The sequence below is a fragment of the Puma concolor genome, chromosome E3, assembly GCF_028749965.1.
Source record: "Puma concolor isolate L17-30 chromosome E3, mPumCon1.1.hap2, whole genome shotgun sequence".
Lineage (NCBI taxonomy): Eukaryota > Metazoa > Chordata > Mammalia > Carnivora > Felidae > Puma > Puma concolor.
Window position 1 is genome coordinate 12193038 of NC_141682.1, and position 22216 is coordinate 12215253.

The 22216-nt window shown below is 47.5% G+C and overlaps 1 long non-coding RNA gene across 2 annotated transcripts in view; it reads right to left on the reverse strand.

Annotated features, from left to right (window-relative positions):
* LOC147572978 (uncharacterized) overlaps positions 1-22216 on the reverse strand; it is a 131356-nt gene that overhangs the window by 24661 nt on the left and 84479 nt on the right. The window contains exon 3 of one of the 2 annotated variants that reach the window (XR_015245353.1): positions 19420-19694. The exons of the other annotated variant lie outside the window; for it this stretch is intronic. This is a non-coding gene — a long non-coding RNA (uncharacterized LOC147572978). Of the gene's footprint in view, positions 1-19419; positions 19695-22216 lie in introns of those variants that run through there. 2 annotated transcript variants of the gene reach the window in all.

A 22216-nucleotide genomic window follows, 5' to 3' on the forward strand; every position in this document is an offset into this window, starting at 1 on the left:
GGCAGTTAATCAGTAACGGAAGTACAGTGGTCCCTAATATATCTTGAGTACTTGGAGACTCAATGGTACCAGCTACAGACGTTATCTCTGTGCTCGGTAGGTTTTGCACAAGGGTCTGGTTCCTTGGTGCCCGGGGCAGAGTGGGGCATGTGCAAGAGGGTCTGGTGATGTGCAGAAAGGCTCAGTTCTTTTTTTAGGAAAGAATTCATGATCCACAGATGTGCAAAGAAAGGCATGGTTAATCATGGGCGCTTGTTAAAGCCTGAAGGCCAGTGGGGTGGGCAGAGGGGCCAAGGTGGCTTCATCCCCATGCCTGTTCCTGGATCTGATGTCATCAACTGTCATGAAACTAAAATGAATGTCGGCATGAGCTATACAGGAAACTTCGGGCCACTAGGTGGAAACTACTCGGGAGGGAAGAGTCACTGCAGCCATCTCCAGAATGATTTAATAAACTCAGAGAATGTGAATAACCCTGTGTGCAACCTCATAGGGGACCCAAAGGTTTGTTCCCACTTCCTGCGTTCAGGGGGCTGATCATGTAGCCAGAGAGAGCAGAAACCCATGGCGAGGGGCGAGTCACAGAAGGCAGGATTTACTAAGAGTTGTAAGAACTGGCACAAGAAATCAATGGGGTAAGATTTGTCCCTGCAACCAATGGTCCTGGGCCAACTGAATGTTCACATGCCAAAGAACGAAGTTGGACCCCCTACCTCACGCCGTACACAAAAATGACCTCTAAATGGCTCAAAGACCTAAGTGCAGCAGCTAAAACCGTAAAACTCTTTGAAGAAAATACAGGTGCGAACCTTCATGACCTTGGGTTCGCAGGGAAAAAGTTGGGCTTCATCAACATTAAAGACGTAGGTACTTTAGGTTAGGGATATCTACAGAATGGAAGCGAATGGACTCAAATCACATATCCGATACAAGTCGAGTACACAGAATATATCAAGAACTCTTCCAACTCAAAAATGAAAGGACAAATAACACAATTTACAAACGGGGAAAGGATCTGAACGGACATTTCTCCAAGGAAGATATGCTAATGGCCAGTGAGCTCATGAAGAGATGCTCCGTGTCATTAGTCGTTAGGAAAATGCAAGTCAAAGCCAAAGTGGGATATTCCCATCCTCATGGGTATGATAAAACAACAACAACAAAAAAGGCAGAAACCACAAGTGTGTTGGTGAGCATATGGGGAAACTGGAATTCCCATATATTGCTGCTGGGAAGTACAATGGTGCAGTCACTTTTGGGGAAAAAAGGTTGGTAGTTTCTCAGAAAGTTAAACACGGTGTTTCCATACAACGTGGCAAATTCCCGCTCTTAGGGAGAAGGGACCTGCGGAATTGAAATATGTTCGCACAGAAACTTGTCCACACGAATGCTCGTATCAGCATTATTCATACTACTCAAAAGGTGAAAACGACCCAAATGTCCATCACCTGACGAATGGATAACTTGGGTAGGATATTCATACAATGGACAATTATTTAGGTATAGAAAGAAATGCCGATACCATAATATAGGTGGACCTTAAAAACATTGTGCTAAGAGAAAGGAGTCAGTCAGACATAAAGGCTACATGTTCTATGATTCCATTTGTGTGAAATATACAGAACATGGGAATTCTTAGAGACAGAAAGTAGATCAGTAGTTTCTAGGGACTGGGGGAGGAGGGAACAGGGTAGGACAGCTCAATGGGGTCCATGTTTCCTTTTGGGGTGATGAGTTAAAAAGGGTGAATTCTACAACATGTGAATTATGTCTTAGTTTTTAAGACACGAGTGGCACAGACCAGGATGCTTTGGGTGGCCACTGGAAAGAGGAGGCAGTTTGACTAGGATACAGCCGAGAGAGGGGGCCGTCCCCTTTCCCTGTGGTTTCACCCTAAGGGCAGCACACCCCAAGATGGCCATTGTGACTGAGGGCACAGGGAGGCCATCACTCTTGGCAAATAGGGGCTCTCACAGCCCAAAGCTGCTGAGTCTCCTGTGCACTTTTTACCCTTGGTTTTTGAGTTTCCATTCTTCTCGGAGAAGAGAGGCAGAGAGTGTTGACAAGTCTGGAAATTGGAAAATGTAAATGAAAAAGGGATTCCCCCCCGGGAGAGTCTGGCTGTGCAGCATCCCCAGCTCAATCACACTGCGCCCCAGAGGCTCTCAGCTCAGGGACCCGGCAGCAAAGCCGGCTGAAATGGCTCGCCATCCATTTCTCAGACAAGGCGAGCGGCCCTGGGTGTGATGCCGCAAGGAGGCAATGGTGGCTGTCTCTTAATGTACAATGCCAAGCCTGTTAACTAGAGCCCCTGTCTCTATTACCTCTATTGTGGAACAGAGAGCCAAGATTTGGGGGATGTTCTTGAACCTGATTGGCTCTATTTATGGAGGCACAGGGCAAGTCCTGTGAGTACCCCCTGGACTTAGGCACGTGGGTTGGACGTGTTCACGGGGACCACGTGGACAGGTGCCTTCATCTTAAAGACGCTCAAAGCGGCCGTGCGACCCGCCTAGGGTGACAAAGCTTATTGCTAGCAGCTCAAAGGCTGGAAGCCAGATCACCTGTTTCCACATTTCTCTGGATACCTTCTTCCCCTAGGGTGTTGAAAAGAAATCCCCGGAGCTGGGTCGCAACGTCTGATGTCTCCCAAGGGTGATGGCGAGTTGTGAACTCACAAAGTGCGGTGTAATTTTTCCTTCCACGTAACCCTCAGCAGCAATGAAAGGAGGCACTCTCTCCCACCCTCCCCCTCCTTCCTCAGTTAGTCATGACTCATTAATTGCCACTGGTGGATGAGTTTTATTCTAATTTTCACGATCTAATTCAGAGATGTTTTCAGCTAGAGATCAGGATATAGGTTTTGGGCTCCGCTAATGACGTGTCCAGTGAATTTGCATTAGCGACAATTACGGACAGGACATCAAGAAGGGAAGGGCTAATCGCAGCCCTCAGCTAGTGCCACTTGCTAACGGCCCCTTTAAGGGGAAAAACACAGCCTTTATGCTCACATCCCTAATGGCGATGCTGTTCTCGAAACTTGTCGCAGAAGAAGGGGATTGAACATTTGCCTCTGTTTCCCTTTCTCTCCTGCCTTCAACCAAACCACGATGCGAAAGTGTGCATTTCAAATGTGAAAGTTACCTCCTCAAAATAGGATCGAGTTAGGGGCGCCTGGGTGGCTCAGTCACTTAAGCATCCAACTCTTGATTTCTGCTCAGGTCCTGATCTCTCCGTTCGTGAGATCGAGCCCCACATTGGCCTCTGCACTGACAGCACAGAGTCTGCTTGGGAGTCTCTCTCTCTCTCTGCCCCTTCCCCACTCATGCACAGTCATGTGGTCTCTCTTCCCTTCTCAAAATAAGAACATTTTTTAAAAAAATAGGATTAATTTATATACTTGCACGTAAGTGAGATGGTCTTACTAGCAACAAAAAAATTCTGGATCCTAGAATAATTACTCACCAAAGAGGGCAGATTCCTTCCCTTTTCCTTCCCTAATCAGATGGGAATCTAAGGCAAACAACAACCCCAGAAAGTCAGCGAACATTTGAAATACGGTCTCAGAATTCGTGTAGGGGGGTCTGTGACTCCAAGGGAAACGCAGTTAGCACTTCTGGCTATACGCATTGTGTTTTAGACCTATTTTCTCTTCTTCCTTCTTGCTTCCCCTCCATAATTTACTTTGACTTGGTGTTCAGGTCATCTCAATTGACCTCCTTGGGTCTTTTGCTGGCTTTGTGACCGGGCATCCTTCCACACTAGAAGGTGAAAAACGCTTCCTTTAATCTCCGGTGGGTTCCTCAATCTTTGTCTTTCCAAGTGTCTGCTTGGGGCCAGTTCTCTCCAGGAGTTTGACAGCTTTATGCACCAGCTAATGTTTTCTCGTGTAACCTCGGGTGCTTTTTCATGGTCAGAGGGAAGCTGTCTTGAATTTAAGAGGTCGGGATGGTGGAGTGAGGGATCGGGTACAAAGGTGAAAGTAAAAATTATTGCTCCCTTCAGGAGGCTGTCATATACTTCCCAGCCCTAGTGACCATGGCAGGGAGGAGGACCATGTCTTACACATCTGCGTTGCCCCAGCACTTAGCATCCACAGCACTTGGGACACCCTGTTGGGGCCAGCATTGCGTGTGAAATGAATGCATGGACGAATGAATGAATTTCAGGCCGTCTTCTTTATGGTAAGAAACCTGGAGGGGGCGCCGGGGTGGCTCAGTCGGTTAAGAGTCTGACTCTTGATTCCGGCTCAGGTCGTGATCTCACCGTTTGTGAGCTCGAGCCCCACGTCAGGGTCTGCACTGACAGGTAGTTCCTTCTCCTTCTCACTCTCTGCCTCCCCCCTGCGGGCGTGCTCTCTCTTTCTCTCTCTAAATAAATAAATAAACATTAAAAAAAAAGAAAGCTGGAGAAAAAAAAAAATCGTCAAAACTGAGGTCCCATCTCTAGAGGAACACAAAATTAGAGTCTGGGCTATGGAGACCGACTTTGGGATTGATATTGTGACCTTAAGCCATTCTGGGCAAGAAGGAAGTTGATGGCCAATGAACATGCCATCTTGATGACCCTAAATGCATGCCAAAGCTTCGCATTCCAGAATGTTCCTTGCTGTCTCGCACGCACACTTCATTTCAAAGGAGTAGAACAGGCATTGGAAAACACAAGTCATTATGAAATGGGAGCACTGGAAGGGGACACACTGGTCCAGGCACTGGGAGCTGGGAGGTACTATCTATCCAGGCCAGGTCTCCTGACTCTGACGCGGAGTCTGACCAAACTGTGGGAGTGGCCTGAGGCAGTCTTGAGTGTGTGCGGCCAGGCTGAGCCTCAGAAGAGAAAGAGAAAACATGAGGGATGGGGGTGGGCAGAGAAATAGAAGTCCCTCCTCCTGCTCAAGAATGGGTGGGGAGAGGGGTGAGACATGGAGGGCCTTTAGACCAGGCGGGAAGGCGGTCTCAGATGGGTAAGGCTTGGACTAGTGTAGTAGTCAAAGAGTGCCGGCTATAAAATCAAGCAGGTTGCTCAGCTGAATAGCTGCCCGGTCTACTGTATGGACCTCTTGGAGCCCCTCCCCACCCCCCACCTCATCTGTAAAATGGGGATAAAAATAGTATTTAGCTCCTGGGATTGCAAGGAGGAATAAATTAGATACTCAACAAACCCATTGAATCTGTGTGCCAGGAAGTACACTGAGCTCAGGGGGGGTGGAGAAGAGGACAGAGGAGACCCTGCCCCCATGGTGTTTCTTTCCTAGTCCAGAAGGAGGCAGCACTACAGAGCTCACACGAAGGAACCAGCGGACTCCACGGTAAGACGAATGCGGTGATAAAAATGGAAAGAGCTGATGTGGTCAGGACTCCTGACTCAAGGGTGGAAGGAAGAGGCTGTGTCAGACAAAGAAGGTCTCTCTGAGAATGTGACTAATGAGCTGTCACCTACGTGCGAAAGAGGAGTCTGCCACCTGAAGCTCTGAGGCCAGAGTTCCAGGCCAAGGGAACAGCACGTGCCAGGCGCGGGGGGTAGAAAAGAGCTTGGCGTGTTTCCTCTGGGACACGGAGGACGCCCAGGGCGGGGCCCAGGCACAGTGAGTGAGCAGGAGAAAGGGTCGTGGGGGGGTGGTGGGGGGACAGAGAGGCGTGACCTGGTTTACGTTTTTAAAAGACCATTCTAGGGGCGCCTGGGTGGCTCGGTCGGTTAAGCGTCCGACTTCGGCTCAGGTCATGATCTTATGGTCCGTGGGTTCGAGCCCCGCGTCGGGCTCTGTGCTGACAGCTCAGAGCCTGGAGCCTGCTTTGGATTCTGTGTCTCCCTCTCTCTCTGCCCCTCCCCTGTTCATGCTCTGTCTCTCTCTGTCTCAAAAATAAATAAACGTTAAAAAATATTTTTTTTAAAAGACCACTCTAGGTTGCAGGTGTGTGCGTGTCCAACGGCTCGTGGCATATTTCAGTCACACATTTTTCACGGAGACTCCAGAAGTGTTTGTAAGGGGCTTACCAGTGTCGGTCACATACCACCTAAGAGGCTTTTTATCAAGTACGGAGTGTGTGTTTAGCTACCGTCTAAAGATAGTGATCCAAAGATAATTAAGATTGAGACACGCCTTTAGCAGTTCAGAGTCTAACGAGGACATGCCGACAGGTGATTCTAAAACACGGCGGTAAGCGCTACAAGAGAGGTGTGCGCAGGGTAACCTTGGGCTTTGCGGGAGCTCGGGGCTGGAGCAGGGTGGGAAGGGGGTGACCAGAAGGAAGAGGGGCAAGGTTGCCCCGTTCGGAAGTCTGAAGGGAAGCAGCATAATGTGCTCAGGGGGTAGGTGGTGCTAAGGGGGGTTGGGGTCCCGGGCCGGGCTCACCTCGAGGAGCACTTGCGAGCCCAGAAAATGAGCAGAACTGTATCCTGTTGGTGATGGGGAGTCCCTACAGAGATTGTGACCCGTGGGCGCCCTGACGCCGACTGGCATTTTGGAAGACGCTTCGGGCTGGACGGTCATTTGAGGAGAGAACAGAGGCGGAGTGACCCTGGCACGTTAGCACGTCCTTACCAGTGTCCTGATGACGAGAGAGAGGACGTGAGGGCTGGCTCGGGTGTGGGAAACAAAGGAGAAGAAGGTAATGGGTTTAATATATATTTTGGAGGAAGAAAATTAGCCCCGCTCGACGCAAAGTAAACAATAACCATGTTTGAATTAAGTCAGTCGGGTTAGAAGAATGGGGTGACAATCACGTACCGTCTCGGAGCCAGTGATACGAGAAGTCAGGTGCTAAGCTAACACTCTATAAATGCCTGCTATGGTCACACTTACCGTCAAAATCAGGGTCACCGACCATCCTGGGAAATCTCTTCAAGGTGGCAAGGAAGACGAGAAAGTAGTCCTGTCCTTGGGGGCGTCACACACAGGGTGCCCCGTAAACCGTTAGTGGCTGATTCCGGCGTGGTTTGTCAGCTGCCACTCATTGCTAGCAGTGAGCCTGGGTGAACAACATCCATGTTCAAAGCAACGGCGGGGGGGCGGGGGGGGGAGGCCGCGGGGTCCTCGGCAAATGTCCACCACCAATGTCCTCTTATGCGCCCTGCAGGTCGCTGGTGATGGCCCCAGCCCATCTTCGCCTCCTTCCAAGGACCTTTCTGGTCACAGGTGACCGGGCGTGGAGCAGGTGATCACTGAATGCCTCCCCCACCATCTTCGCACTTGAGCAAGTTTGCCGCGAACAGACATGTCCCATGAAGCCGACGGCCCGTTCGGCAGCCCCCCCGCCTCTGCTGGCCGTTACCCCCTGTCCCACCTGTGTTCAGCTGACTTGAGTGACTCATCCGTGTATCCGAGCGGTTACCTCTGCACCTGCTCTCCTACAACCAACCTAAGCAGGACACGGAACTGAACAATCCAGACGGAGAGGTGGCACTCCCCACCCCCTTGGCTGTGCACGCGGAGGGCAGGGGGAGTAGCTCAGGAAGACAGCGACCCATCGCGGACGCCGTGCCTGGGCTCTGAGTCCCAAGACCTTTGGTGATCAGACAGCTGAAGAGCCCCGTTTTGCTCTGCATTGACATCTAGTCCTCTCCTTGGCTACAACTCCCATCAGCTCAGGGCTTCAGTCTGACGTACGGATGGTCTCTGTGGGTGTCGAGGAGATGATCCTGACCGCACGCCTCACCTTCCACCTTGACCGTGGCCTTGGCTTCTCCCTCACCCCTCTGCCGGCGTCTTGCCGGGACGCTCCACAGCCCATCTTGGCAATCCCCCAGGGATGGTGGACTGAAGCTGGCTCTCTTTCATTTCACCTTCATCTTTTCCCTTTAGTTCCAAAATAAATGATTTTATAACGACAAAAACAAGAAGGCAAAGACCTTATCTCAGAACAAAGAGCAGTGCCTGCGACAGAAAACATTAAGCAAGGCTTCACCAACAGGTATATCACAGTGGCCATATTTTTCCATTTGCCCCGTAACCAGTGAAAACTCCATCACAGCTGCGGAGTGTTTCCAATCACTGTGCGCTCTCTCGCTGAGAGCCCCCTGCACCCCATGGATGGCAGGCAGGGCTGGGTGAGTGGCTCAGCGCAAGCGGGTGTAGACCTCACAGGATCACAAAGAAGTTTCAGCCTTAGGGGAGAAGTTAGAGCCTTATCTACAGCGCCACTGCCGTTTTACAGATAGAGACTAAACTCAATGACGTGGAAGTAAGGCACCCCGGGGTCACCCTCATGCCTCTTAACCTTGACCCTGACGCTTTCAGACATGCAGATGATGCAGCATTTCAAACACTCAGGTTCGGGTGTCCGGTCTTCGAGGGCACGCTGGCCTCTTAACGTCTGAAAGCCGAGCTCTGATTCTCCTTCCTCCGGGGCGCCAACGTCGTATGTGCGTGATGCACTTGGGAATGGATGGTCTACGCGGCTGTGCACAGTGGCTAGGTACCCCTCCCACTGATTTGAGGTTGAAAATTCTACCTTTATACATTCAGGCAAACCAAAACGGATGGAAGTTACACGTTTATCTCTGCGTCTCCCAAACCCCAGCTAAAGAAAATCAATAAAGACGTATTTTGAAGGTTACAAAACCCCCAGGGCCATCTGGGAGAGAAGGAAGGAGCAGAGGTCAAAGGATGACAATTTTTTGAAGATGAACATTCCTGGTGGGAATAACAACGGATTTACTAAGGGGGAAAAGCTACATTGTAAGCGCCTACAAACGGGCTTGCAAACAGGAAACCGGCCAACCCTCACAAAGACACACACCTACACACGCACAACCAGGCATCGGAGGCATCAGGTGGAAAAACAGGAAGGAGGCCCCAAATATCAAAATTTGTTGACAGTAAGGAGCATTTGCTTTCCGGAGATGGGGAAGCACCTAAGCATAAACCACCTTGACCGCGGAGGACTCGGGACGGTGACGGTTGGGAGCGTGTGGTACAGCCATTACAATACACGTGACTCTCCCTATCCCAAGAAATGCAGGATGTGGGGCCCCTGGTCCAGACGGAACAAGGCCGTCATATGCCCTAAGGTCCGAGCGAAACCTGTTCGTCCATCGGTCAGAAAGACGGACGCAACCAACCCAGGGTCCTCTGTGTGTTAGTTATCTAGCGCAAGCCCTTCTCTCTGGAGAGAGAGAGCAAGGGCTACCATGTTGTGCCGTGAATCGACCTCCTCTCCAGTTGGGACCAAAGTCCTTTAAAGCACCCGCTGGAACCCAGGTTTGCCTCCAGCTCCATAGACACTCTGCTGAGCTCTGTCATGACCCCTGAGCAACCAACAACCATCTTGCAGTGACCTTCTCCCCCACAGTCTCGGAGGGCTTCTGTCAAGCAAGGATGTCAGGAGACTATGGACTTCCGAAAAAACTGGAGCCTGGAGGGAACTGGCCCGGAGAGGTGAATATGATACCTCTTTGAGCCTATGCACTGCATGGGGCACAGTATTGGCTTACGTCCTCCCTCCTGGGCTTCTGGGGTCTTTAGACCAAGCCTGACCATACCGAGCAGACCAAGGATGCTGAAAGAGAACAACTGAGCGTTTCTTTTTCCCAAGAGACTCCTCCCATCCATGGGGTTTTGTTGGCTTGACTTGGGCTCATATGAGGCAGATGGTGGAAATGGAGGCTGGGGAGACCCTTCTCTCTTCCCACTTACTGTCTGACTCTGAGCCAGAGACTTCCATTCTCAGTGTCCTCACCTATAAAATTGCATGGAGCAGGGCACCTGGGTGGCTCGGAACCCAGCCCCACAAAACGAACCGTGAGATCATGACCTCAGCCAAAGTTGGACGCTTAACCAACCGAGCCACCCAGGTGCGCCCCCCACCCCGTTTTTAAATTTTTTTTTAAAGTTTAAAAAAACTTTGTTTAAATTTAAAATTGCATGCTGGGACCAGCTTGTGTGTGTATCTTTGTGTGGTTGTGTGTGTGTGTGTGTATGGTGTTATTTTTTTTTCCAAATTAAAAAAATATGCAAAGAAAGTAAAAAGAATTCCTGAATCCCATGGGTGCAGATTCCCCAAATATTACATCTAATACAACCACAGTACAATTATCAAAATTCAGGACGTCCACACGGACACAAAGCTATTTATGGACCTTATTCACCTTTTCCCAAGAGTTCCTTTTCTGGTCCAGAACTCCACGTAGAGCCACACATTCTATTTAGGTGTCTGTCCCCTTATTCTCATTCCATCATTTAGGCTCTTTTATTATTGTTACGACTGTTATTATCACTATCATATTCTCCTGAAATCCTCAGGCTTCCTTATTATCAAATAGACTAGATTGTTTAAATTTGTTTTTTCCTTCTGGGGCACGTGGGTGGCTCAGTTGGCTGAGCGTCTGGCGTTGGCTCAGGTCATGATCACAAGGTTCGTAAGTTCGAGCCCCACGTCAGGCTCTATGCTGACAGCTCGGAGCCTGGAGCCTGCTTCAGATTCTGTGTCTCCCTCTCTCTCTGCCCTTCCCTCGCTTGCAGTCTCTTTCAAAAATAAATAAACATTAAAAATTATTTAAATTTTTCCTTCTAACTTTTCCAGGCTATGAATTGAGTCCTCGTTGCTGTTGGCAGAGGTGGTAATTATGCAGTATTTTGCCTTTGAACCCGGCACGTTTGTGTGGTACCCTGATCTGAGCTTCTGGGAGGTGAGCTCCTGATCAAGTCTCCCCTGCCTCGTGGAACCTTCGTGTCTAAGTGCTGTAACGTCTTGCGGGCAATCCCCCAGAGTTGACGGTATGGGAATGAATATCTCCCCTTTGCTGGCTGAACACCAACTGAGCTGATGATCCCTCAACGTCACTAGTTTTTCACCCAGATGAGTGGGTGCTGGAGAGGAGGTGCACCTTGGGCGGGTAGGATTGGGGAAGGGGAAAATTCCAGCCTGGCTCTGCTCTCCACGGGCACCTCCTGGCTCCAGGCTGTTATCTGCCCGCAAAGGGTGCCTTGTTCTAATTAGCACAGGGGTTTTAGGGGCCGCTCTGCTCAGACAGGTGCACTCCTCCCAGAGCAAGCCAGCCACAGACAGGAGTCACAGGGGCAGCGCGCATGATCCGGAGGAAATGCCACACCACCACTGAGAAGGCGTCTCTAAGTGTGGAGGCCGGTGGGGCCACCTGGAATGCCATCATCCCACAGGAAGGTAGCAAGCCTGAAACTGATCACATGTGTTTCCCTCAGCCTGGAGGGGTAATGGGCAGACCCAGCCCCCCGCTGACGGCTCCTCCCGTAGCGAACACTTCATTTGCTGCCTTTATTTGCTTAATGTTCAGTTTTTACCGTCAAGGCAGTAACTCCTCCTTCAAAAATATTTTGAGAATAAGAAAAGCAAAGGCCAGACCAAAAATAGAGATTTACTGCTGCACCCACCACAGGGAAGCACCATGAAGATCCGTTTGCGTTTCGTGCTCCGCTTTTTAAGGGAACGCTTCGATGTAGGGATGGTTTTCGTAACATTGCTAGGATTATATGGTATCTTGATTTTAAACTTCCTATTAGATGTTATTACATCAATCGATGTATGGGGCGCCTGGATGGCTCAGTGGGTTGAGCCTCTGACCCTTGATTTGGGCTCAGGACATGGTCCCAAGGTCACAGGATAGAGAGCCCCGCATGGAGCTCTGTGCTGAGTGTGGAGCCTCCTTGAGATTCTCTCTCTCTCTCTCTCTCTCTCTGTCTCCCTCCCTCCCCTCCTTCTGCCCCTCTCCCCTGCTCATGCTCTCTCTCAACACTAGCACACTTACCTTGATGAGCACTGAAAACCGTACAGAATTGCTGAATCATTACACTGTATACCTGAGACTAACGTAACACTGTATGTTAATTATACTTCAATCAAAAAGGTCACAATCCCTATGTCTACAAATGCTGTAAATCAGTAAAGGAAGAACTTCAGTCAAGCCATCAAGCAAACACGTGTATAGTTTAAGACGGTGATAAATGGTAGGGAATAAAAAATGCAAGCTGCTCTGAGAAAGTACGGTAGAGAAGTCCAGGCGAGACGGGAAGTAGGTCAGGGAAAGCTTCACTAAGGGCTTCAGCTAAAACTCAGAGGGGAAGGAGTTATGTGCACTAAGCGGACAGCACGGCGTGGCCCACGGAGAGGACACAGCACGTGCAAAGGCCCAGAGCACCAGCAGGGGATAGCATGTGGGGACCTGAAAGCAGGACCATTTTGCTCTGAGAGGAGCAAAGACGGGGATGGACAGATAAATTTGGATGAAATAACTTGAAGGCGTGTAGTTTAATCACAAATGCGGTGGGGATGCTGGGAAATCATCAGAAGGGCTTAGGCAGGGACGTAACGTCACAGGACGTGTTGTTTCCCTTCCAGGGCGGGGTGGGGGCCAGGTTGGGGGTAATTGGAAATGGCTGAAATGGTATGGGGTTTCCATACCAAGCAGTCCACAAAAGCAACTGCCTATCCAAGTCCCCTGGTTGTTTATTAAAACACACATTGCAGAGATGAAGCTATTTTTTTTTTTTTTTTTACCAAACCGTGTTATGTTCCGGGACGCTCGGGAATACTGTATTTTCTACCCACCTGGGGCAGATTGATTGTTGGAACCGCCCTATTTGTTCACATCTTGCTCCATCCATGCCCGATGGTGTCTATGGTGTGCCTCCCACGCTGACTCTGGGCTTGCCCCAGAGGCTTGCTCTGTCGGCTTCTTGTTGTGGCGATAACAAATCACCACAAGGTTAGTGGCATAAGGCGACGTAAATTTATTGTCTTGCAGTTCTGGAGGCCAGAAGTCCAAAACGGGTCTCGGTGGGCTGAAGTCCAACCGTTGGCACAGCTGTCTTCCTGTCTGGAGTCTCTAGGGGATCATCTGTTTCCTTGACTTTTCCGGGGTCTAGATGCTTGTCTGGATCTCTTGGCTCCCATTCCCTTCCATCCGCAAAGCCATCAATGGCTGGTCAGGTCTTTCTCGTGATGTCATCCCTCCATTTCTAACTCTCCTGCCTCTCTCTCATTTAAAAATTTTTTTTTTCAACGGTTTATTTATTTTTGGGACAGAGAGAGACAGAGCATGAACGGGGGAGGGGCAGAGAGAGAGGGAGACACAGAATCGGAAACAGGCTCCAGGCTCTGAGCCATCAGCCCAGAGCCCGACGCGGGGCTCGAACTCACGGACCGCGAGATCGTGACCTGGCTGAAGTCGGACGCTTAACCGACTGCGCCACCCAGGCGCCCCTCTCTCTTTCTCATTTAAAGACCTACATGATTACAGGGGCCCACCCAGATACGCCACGGTCGTCTCCTTACGTTAAAGCCAGCCGATTAACACCCTTAGCTCCCCCTTGCCGTGTAACGTTCCTTTTTTTTAAACACATTTCAGAAATTAAGATGTGGACACCTTTAGGGGGCCCATTATTCTGCCTGTCACAGTCTACCCTCCAGCCTCCAAAGAGTCAAATGGCACGTATAAAATACACGCACCCTTCCCCAAAGCGCTCAACCCATCCGGTCGCTTTGGCCCATGAGCCAGTAGCAAATGCAACACAGCGGAGGTACTGAAAAGCATTGGCACGCTGTAACTGGCTTGCTCTCATACAGTTCTGAGAAATCTGAGAAGCCGGGAACAAGCCTGGTAGATGACGAGAGATTCATGGCCAAGTCCTTTGTTCCAGCCCATAGCCGGTCAACCACCGGAGGCAGAATCTGACCAACAGATGTATGAGTCAGCCCAGCGAAATCCAGAGTAAATTGCCAAGTCATAGAACTGCGAGCGAAGCTTTGGGGTGGTTTGCTATGTACCAACACATAACCGATATATCCGCCCCCCCTTCCCCGTCTAGGTGGGCTATGTGGTTGGTTTTGACCAATGGACAGTTCTAGGCCTGGCCCCTAAAACCTTCTGCAAGAGCGCCCTCTTGCTCTCGCTTGGCCATAAACCCAGAGAGGAGAGGGTTGTAAGGAGGCTGTAAGAGACCGTGGGCAATCCAAACGGAAGGGGCATGAGCCAGAGTTGCTATTTAGAAGGTTCCTGTCCAGTGAGCTGCCATCTAGGAATATCCTCACTGGACTTTGAGTGAACAAACCGTACTTGGGTGAGCTTTTACATTGAGTCACTGCGCTATTGGTGAGCCTTTTGGTTTTCTTGTTTTTGATTTGCTTTTGTGTTTGTCACAGCAACCAGGATTAAGGAACCTAATGTTTGGTATTGCTACCTGATACTTGGTGTTAGGTAAACATATATGTACCGTGCATGTCCCGACACATCACACCCATTGACTGGATGGTGGGCAAGGGCATATGTTGAGAAATGGGTGAACTGGGGACAGAATAGCAACGCACTTTAATGCCTGCTAAGGCCTTTCGTCTTTGTGTTTTAAGCAATACGAGGCCAATAGCTATTTTTTTTTTCCAACAGGACAGTGACGAGATGAAAAACGACCGCCAAGTATTTATTTCTCTCTCTTCCCACACTTTGCTACCTAACATCACACCGTGATCACTGTTGGCATTTCATAACTGACTGCTTAAAGCGAGGCAGGAAGGAGCCATGTGGAACGGTTTGTCAGAGCCTTCCTAATTCTGCCGTTCTTAGCGGCTGTGTAATTTTCAATCTTTATTAATTACACGCCTTGCTCTGAGTTATGATGTCAGAAATGCATACCTGGATTTAGTTTACTCTCAGGAGCTTTGCTCTGCCCCCTTTTAGCCCTCTTTAAAGGATGCACCTGTTCCCTGCTTGTCTTTGGAAGGACTCCCTGAAGTTGCTCCAGACTTTGAAATGCATCTCTATTGATTTCTGGAGAATTCAATCAGCAGAGAGCCAGCCTAGACTCGACGTGAAGTGAGCATGTTCTCGTCTCTCTTCTGTAATCAGGGGCACATCATCTTTTAAACATAACTTATTAAAACGTAAGGTTCAGAGATGGTCTGTGAAGTGCCAGAAATGTTTGGGTTCTCTTTCTTCTTCCTGATATATCCCCCCCCCTTCTCCCCCCAGCCCCCACCGCCCGCCGGCTAGGTGGGCTCATGGGGTTGGGAATTTCTGTCCCTAATTCCTCCCCTTCAATGAGGAACCGGTTATGCTATGCTTCCCTCCATTCCCCATCTCCACTGTCCCCCCACTTCCTTTGCCCTGCCTTCTTCACAATTATTCACCTTTGCTGACATTGCAAGCTCCAGGCTGTGGAAAATACATTTAGTACATCGTTTAGTTAAGGAGAAGGTACTCAAAGCAAGCATTTCTATTTTACAGGGTCTGCTCGTGTTGCCTATGACCAAGAAATTAGTAGATTGACCCCATGTTAATACTGGCTCTCTCGCATTAATGGTTTATCCGCTTAACTAACCAGTGGTCACCAGCTGCATTAAGGGAGGCTAATGAATTAAAAATATTATCCGAAAACAAGAATTAACCTTGAGTATAAAAGTATTAGCTAGAGACAATCACTCACTTTCCCAGACTTAGTAAACACTTAGAACGCATTAACCATCCCTAAAGGAGTAATTAAAGAACTTCACTCTTCTGTTTCAAACGCCAGGAACAAAGGGTCAGACGCACCGCACCCATCTGGTGGCTGTGGATGAACATTAGCCAAATGGTTGACATGAGATGTTGCGCTCACAGAGCCGGATGCTCTCTGATCGGGGGATCTCTAACATCTCCGAGCACGCGTTTCCCTAGAAGACAACTCAGGGACTAACGCCACCTGCCACTGAACTGCCTCTTCCTTGCCTATTTGGGCCAATCCTCTTACATTTCGTCTGTACTGTAGCAACAGTAATAGTAACAATTGAGGATGCATCTTGCAAAACTGCTTTCCATGCAGGTGATAAATCTGTGCCCCGCGATCAGAAGTGTAGGATTATGCAAATTTTATTCCCCGGTGGTCAGTATTGCGAAGCATCATGCTTGGAACCGCCATACCGAGGAATAAGTGGCAAGTAACAAACCGCACGCGTTCAAGGGTACAGCCTGATCACGTTTGACACGTGTACGCACCCATGAAACCGTCACCCCAAACGAGACAGTGAACATCTCCATCACCCCTCAGTTGTCCCGTGCCTGTCTGTAATTCCTCCATCCCAAGGTCCCGACCCTTGCCAGGCAACCCCCGCTGTTTCTGCCTCTATGGATTCGTCTGAATTTTTCGGAACTTTAAATAAATGAAAGCAAACAGTACCACTCCCTCGGCATGATTCTTTTGAGACTCTTGCATTTGCCAGAGGTATCAATTTCATTCTCTTGAATCGCAAGGCGGTATTCCATTACAAGGATAAACCACAGCTTGGTTTATCCATTCACCTGTTGTCCGATGCTTGGAGGGATTCAGGTTTGGGGCTATTGCAAATAACGCCCGTATGAGCACTTGCATACAAATCTTCCTATGGTCACGTGGTTTTACTTCCCCTGGGGAAATATCCGTGGGTCATATGGTGTGTGTACTCTCACTTAAAAAAATGTTTTTCTTAATGTTTATTTTTTTGAGAGAGAAAGAGAGAGAGAGAGACAGAGCACGAGTGGGGCAGGGGCAGAGAGAGAGGGAGACAGAATGGGAAGCAGGCTCCAGGCTCTGAGCTGCCAGCACGGATCCCGATGTGGGGCTCGAACTCACAAACTGTGAGATCACGACCTGAGCTGAAGTCGGACACTTAACCGACTAAGCCACCCAGGCGCCCTTGTACTCACTTTTTAAAGAAACTGCCATACTGCTGGGGCGACTGGGTGGCTCAGTCAGTTAAGCGTCTGACTCTTGATTTCCGCTCAGGTCATGATCTCACAGTTCGGGAGTTCGAGCCCTACATCGGGCTCTGTGCTGGCAGCTTGGAGCCTGCTTGGGATTTTCTCTCTCCCTCTCTCTCTGCCCCTCTCCTGTTCTCTCTCTCTCTCTCTCAAAATAAATAAATAAACTTTGAAAAAAAAAAAAAGAAGAAGAAACTGCCACGCTGCCTTCCAAAGTGGTTCAACCATTTTACGTTCCAAACAGAAGTTTCTGAGAGTCTCAGAATCCCCTGAAATTGAATCAGAAATATAATGTTTATTTGTAAGTACTCATTTCTCTTGGGAAAGGTCCATTGCCTGAATGTTTGCAGCCAATGTATTCCTAATATGATGTTTTCATTTTCGTTATTTTCTGGTTATTTTTTCGCCATTGCCTAATAAGTATCCATCTGATCATAATTGAGGAAAAATAACGGTTATTTAGTTCCAGTTTTTCCACTTGACAAAATAAATTTATTAAATAAATCCACGAGAAAGGTTTCCCTCCTCTCCTCATATCTTTTGTCCTCAATTCTCATGATGCAGATTTCTTGCACAGCCTCACTTACATTTTCTTCCTAGGCGTTGATTACGGAGCTTCCCTTTTGCTGGTGTTGTCCTAGTGCTTTGTGAGGCTGCCTGGAAAAATCTACCTCCGCTATCCAGACTGGCCCCAGACCCAGGCTTGTTTGTCTCAGGCCAAGAGCAAGTCTGGTGGAGGGGTGGCTCCAAACTCCTGAGTGTTTGGTCTGGGGGGTTGGACACAACTCCACCTGCTGTACAGGCAAAGCTCGACTGAACCCAAAGAAGCCTTGTCTGGGCTTGGTGTGGAGGGAACAACCTTTGTTTCCTGCATTTTCTGTTGTTTCCTCATGTTGGCTCGGGTTGGGGGTTGGGGGAGAGGTATTTGGTAGATTGGTAGATTCCACGGGACTTCACACGTGGGTGTGCTGATGTGCGTGCTCAATAGAGATGTGTTCGCGTGCACCAACAGATGTACGTAAGAATGCTCATAGCTGCATTTGGGGTTGTAAGCCCAAACTGTAAACAATCTAACTGTTTATCAGCATTAGAATGAGTAAATCCAGGGGCGCCTGGGTGGCTCCGTCGGTTACGCGTCGGGCTTCAGCTCAGATCACGATCTTGTGGTTCGTGAGTTTGAGCCCCCCCGTCGGGCCCTGGGATGACGGCTCAGAGCCTGGAGCCTGTTTCGGATTCTGTGTCTCCCTCTTTCTCTGCCCCTCCCACACTCATGCACTCTCTCTCTCTCTCTCTCTCTCTCAAAAATAAACATTAAAAAATTAAAATAAAAAAGAATTAGAATGAATAAGTCCATCACAGAACATTCATACAATGGAATTCTCCACAGCATTGAAATAAATGATCTGTCACTACATGAACGGATCTTACATACATCATGTTGGGCAAAACAAACCACATACCAAAAACACATGTATGACTATATTAAGTTCAAGAAATAGGCAAACCGGTCCATTATATTTGAGGATGCCTGCTTACGTAGTAAGACTATAAAGAAAAACAAGAAAGTTTTTCGGATACTCGACATCCTAGTTAAGATATGGGTTACTTTCCCGGAGAAACGAGGGAGAGTAGTTACACAAGGACCAAGAGAAGTTTCTGGGGCGCTGGCTTTTAGAGCATGTTTTTGAGGGTTTTGCATTTTGACGAATCACTGTTACATACAGTAAAACCTTGGTCTGTGAGCATAATTCGTTCCAGACACAGGCTTGCGGTCCATAGGACTTGTGCATGAAAGCGAATTTCAAGACCCATTGGCTCGGTTGTGATCATGTGACATTCGGCATCACATCTTGCTTGTATTGCCAGACATCACTCGTTTATCAAGTTAAAATGCATTAGAAATGTTTGCTCGTCTTGCGGAACGTTCGTAGGGCAAGTTACTCGCTATCCAAGGTTTTACTGCAGATTTGTTTCGTGTAGTCCCATATAAAATGTACGTTTAATGAATTTATTAAAAGCAAGTTGAAAAAAAAAAGCCCTTGAGCCATCGCCCACAGCAGCTGGTCCGCGCAGTTCATGCACTGGCCACAGATGCCACGTCTCTCTCTTGCTGGCTTCAGCTCGTGCTGACACCCACTGGCCCCATGACCTCTGACTTCCCTACACGCTCCACTCTGTACTGAGTACCTCCAGATCTCGGTCTCAGATTTCCTTCCGAGGACAGGAAATGTTCTGACATCCCACCCAAACCGGGTGCTTCGTCCTCGGTTTACTTCCTCTCAAAGGGGTGCCAATAGCTTCCAGAAGCTGTGGCTGTTGCAGCTGGTGGTAGGCCTGCTTGGCTGGATGGAGTGGGGGTCATCTACAGAAATTCCTGGAGCCATGGTCTTACCCTCCCCATGCTCTTTACTCCCAGGGACTGGACGCTCAGCTATCGTCCATTGACCTCATGGCCCCCCGGGAGCCAGCCTGAGAGGCAGCGTGCGCACTCTGTTATCCCCAATAGTCCTTTCTCCATTTTGTCAACTTTCCGCTATGCCAGGCTGCCAATACGTCCTCCTGATGTGCCCTAGGGGCAGAAGACTTTGGAGAGGCATCACGCAGAGGGAAGAAGATCACCCTCGTTCATTGTCTTTAGACTAGAACTAATGCCCTCAAGGTGCACTTACCTAGGTACGTCTTAGCTTTTAAAAACCGATTGACCATGTCCTCAAAGGGCACACTGATTGCAAACGGTGTGAGGATGGGATGGGAACCAATGTTTATGGATGCCCCACTATGTCTCAGACATGCTGTCGGGCTGTCATGTAATCCCACCCTATGGGGTACGTGCTATTCCCTCCAGTGTGTAGGTGAGGACACTGAGGCCCCAAAAGGGTCCCTGGCTCGTCCTTGTTCCCTCACACAGGGATCGAGAGGCCAGGGGCTGAGACTCGCCTGGGCTGGGCTTCAACGGAGCGCTTCCCATGCCGTTCCGGTTGGAGCTTCCGGACAGGATGACACGCAGGGCAGACCTGGAAAAATGAACATGTTACACTGTACACATCAGCCAAGTCAGATATTTGTCAAAGCAAATGGATCCTAATGTGAGGTGAGAGAGGAGAGATCTTCCTGCCGGTTACCTTCTTACTACCCTCGAGTGAACAAAGTAATTATTGGTGGAGGCAAAATCGTGGCGCCTGGATAACTCATTAGCTCTTATTTGTTTAAAGTCTGATGGCGTATGACAAAAGGATTTGTTCCAGATGTCAAAGCAGCACAATAGGGCTTAACAGCCTGCGTAGTAGGAAGGGGAGGAAATCGCGGGAGGTCACTGAGGCAGAGAGAGAGGCTGGTGGGGGCTGGGTCAACACTGCGAGAAGTCCCCACCTGTCCCCCAGGGACGTCACCACTTTCGGTCCCACCTCATCCATAAATTCTCGGCCTACGATTCTGAACGTTAATGACTTTTCCAGTCTCTGAACTTAAGCTATTGGAAAGGATTATTGAGATAAGTTCCTTTTGGGGTTTGGTGCTGGAAAAACATTTTATCTGAAAAAAATTATATATATTATATTGAGTATATTATATGTGTATATTATATACGTATATTATATTATGTATATTATACATTAATTATATGTGTATATTATATTATGTATATTATATATATTATATGTGTATATTATATTATGTATATTATGTATATTATACATTAATTATATGTGTATATTATATTATGTATATTATGTATATTATATGTATATATTATATGTGTATATTATATTATGTATATTATGTATATTATACATTAATTATATGTGTATATTATATTATGTATATTATACATTAATTATATGTGTATATTATATTATGTATATTATGTATATTATATGTATATATTATATGTGTATATTATATTATGTATATTATGTATATTATACATTAATTATATGTGTATATTATATTATGTATATTATGTATATTATATGTATATATTATATGTGTATATTATATTATGTATATTATGTATATTATACATTAGTTATATGTGTATATTATATTATGTATATTATGTATATTATATGTATATATTATATGTGTATATTATATTATGTATATTATGTATATTATACATTAGTTATATGTGTATATTATATTATGTATATTATGTATATTATATGTATATATTATATGTGTATATCATATTATGTATATTATGTATATTATATATTAATTATATGTGTATATTATATTATGTATATTATGTATATTATACATTAATTATATGTGTATATTATATTATGTATATTATATGTATACATTATATGTGTATATTATATTATGTATATTATGTATATTATACATTAATTATATGTGTATATTGTATTATGTATATTATATGTGTATATTATATTTATTATGTATATTATACATTAATTATATGTGTATATTATATTATGTATATTATATGTGTATATGTGTGTATTATATTATGTGTGTATATATATATATATATATATATACATCACAATCACATAATATGCTTAATTTGCCACATTTTGCTTTTCCCGTTGGTTGTCGGGAAGCTCGGACTGCAATTTCCTACTCCACTGCAGAGCTCTGCAGAGCCTCACTTCCTCATACGATTAACCGCCCACTTTGTTCCATGCCTTGTTTTATCACTATTTAAATGATCCTTTACTGGTTGTAGGCATTTTTACCCGCTTCACCCCGGTTCTCTTTTTTCTCCCCGCTTTATGTTAAAGAACAAAGGTTCCACTGAGTAAATCTGAAGATCTAACCGGCTTTAGGAAACGATCCACGGATCAGGAGTCACCTGGCCAACAGAAGGCAGCTCCAAAGACTTGTCTCAAGTGGAAGGTTTTTCTAGAAAGGAGGGTGGGACAAGACGTTACTGGCAAAAGACAAGAAAGGATTGTTTTGGGCACAGGTCACAGGGGAAGGGCAGGGGGTCTTAGTAGGTGGGTCACCTCACCTTTCTTTAGGGGATGGAGACAGCCCATGTGACAGATGACCTCATGGGTGCAGACCAGAAAATTCCTGACTGGCCCGTGAAGACAACATTTCTGGGGAAGGCTGCAACCTCAATGAGGTTAGGCATTCGGCCCCAGTTTGGAGACTTGTCCTCTCAGAAGTGACCCTGTTTTAGGCCTGTAGTTCCTTTTTTTATAATGGCTATGTATTTTTGAGAGAGAGCGAGAGGGAGAGAGGGAGACAGGGAGAGAGAGAGTGCACGCGCAGAGAGAGAGGGAGACACAGAATCTGAAACAGGCTCCAGGCAGCTCAGAGTTGCACGCAGGGCTCGAACTCACAAACCGGGAGATCCTACCCTGAGCCGATGTCGGAGGCTTAAGCGACTGAGCCACCCAGGCGTCCTGCGGGCGAATTAATAAATCCCAAGGGAAGCCTGCATTTTTCTATGAATAAATAGTCACCTGTCCCAAAGAGATTGGGACAGGGGTGCCTGCCCATTTCCAACCTCCTCCCAACTATTCATCTGGGAAGGCTTAGCTCCGAACGAGCAATGAAAGCG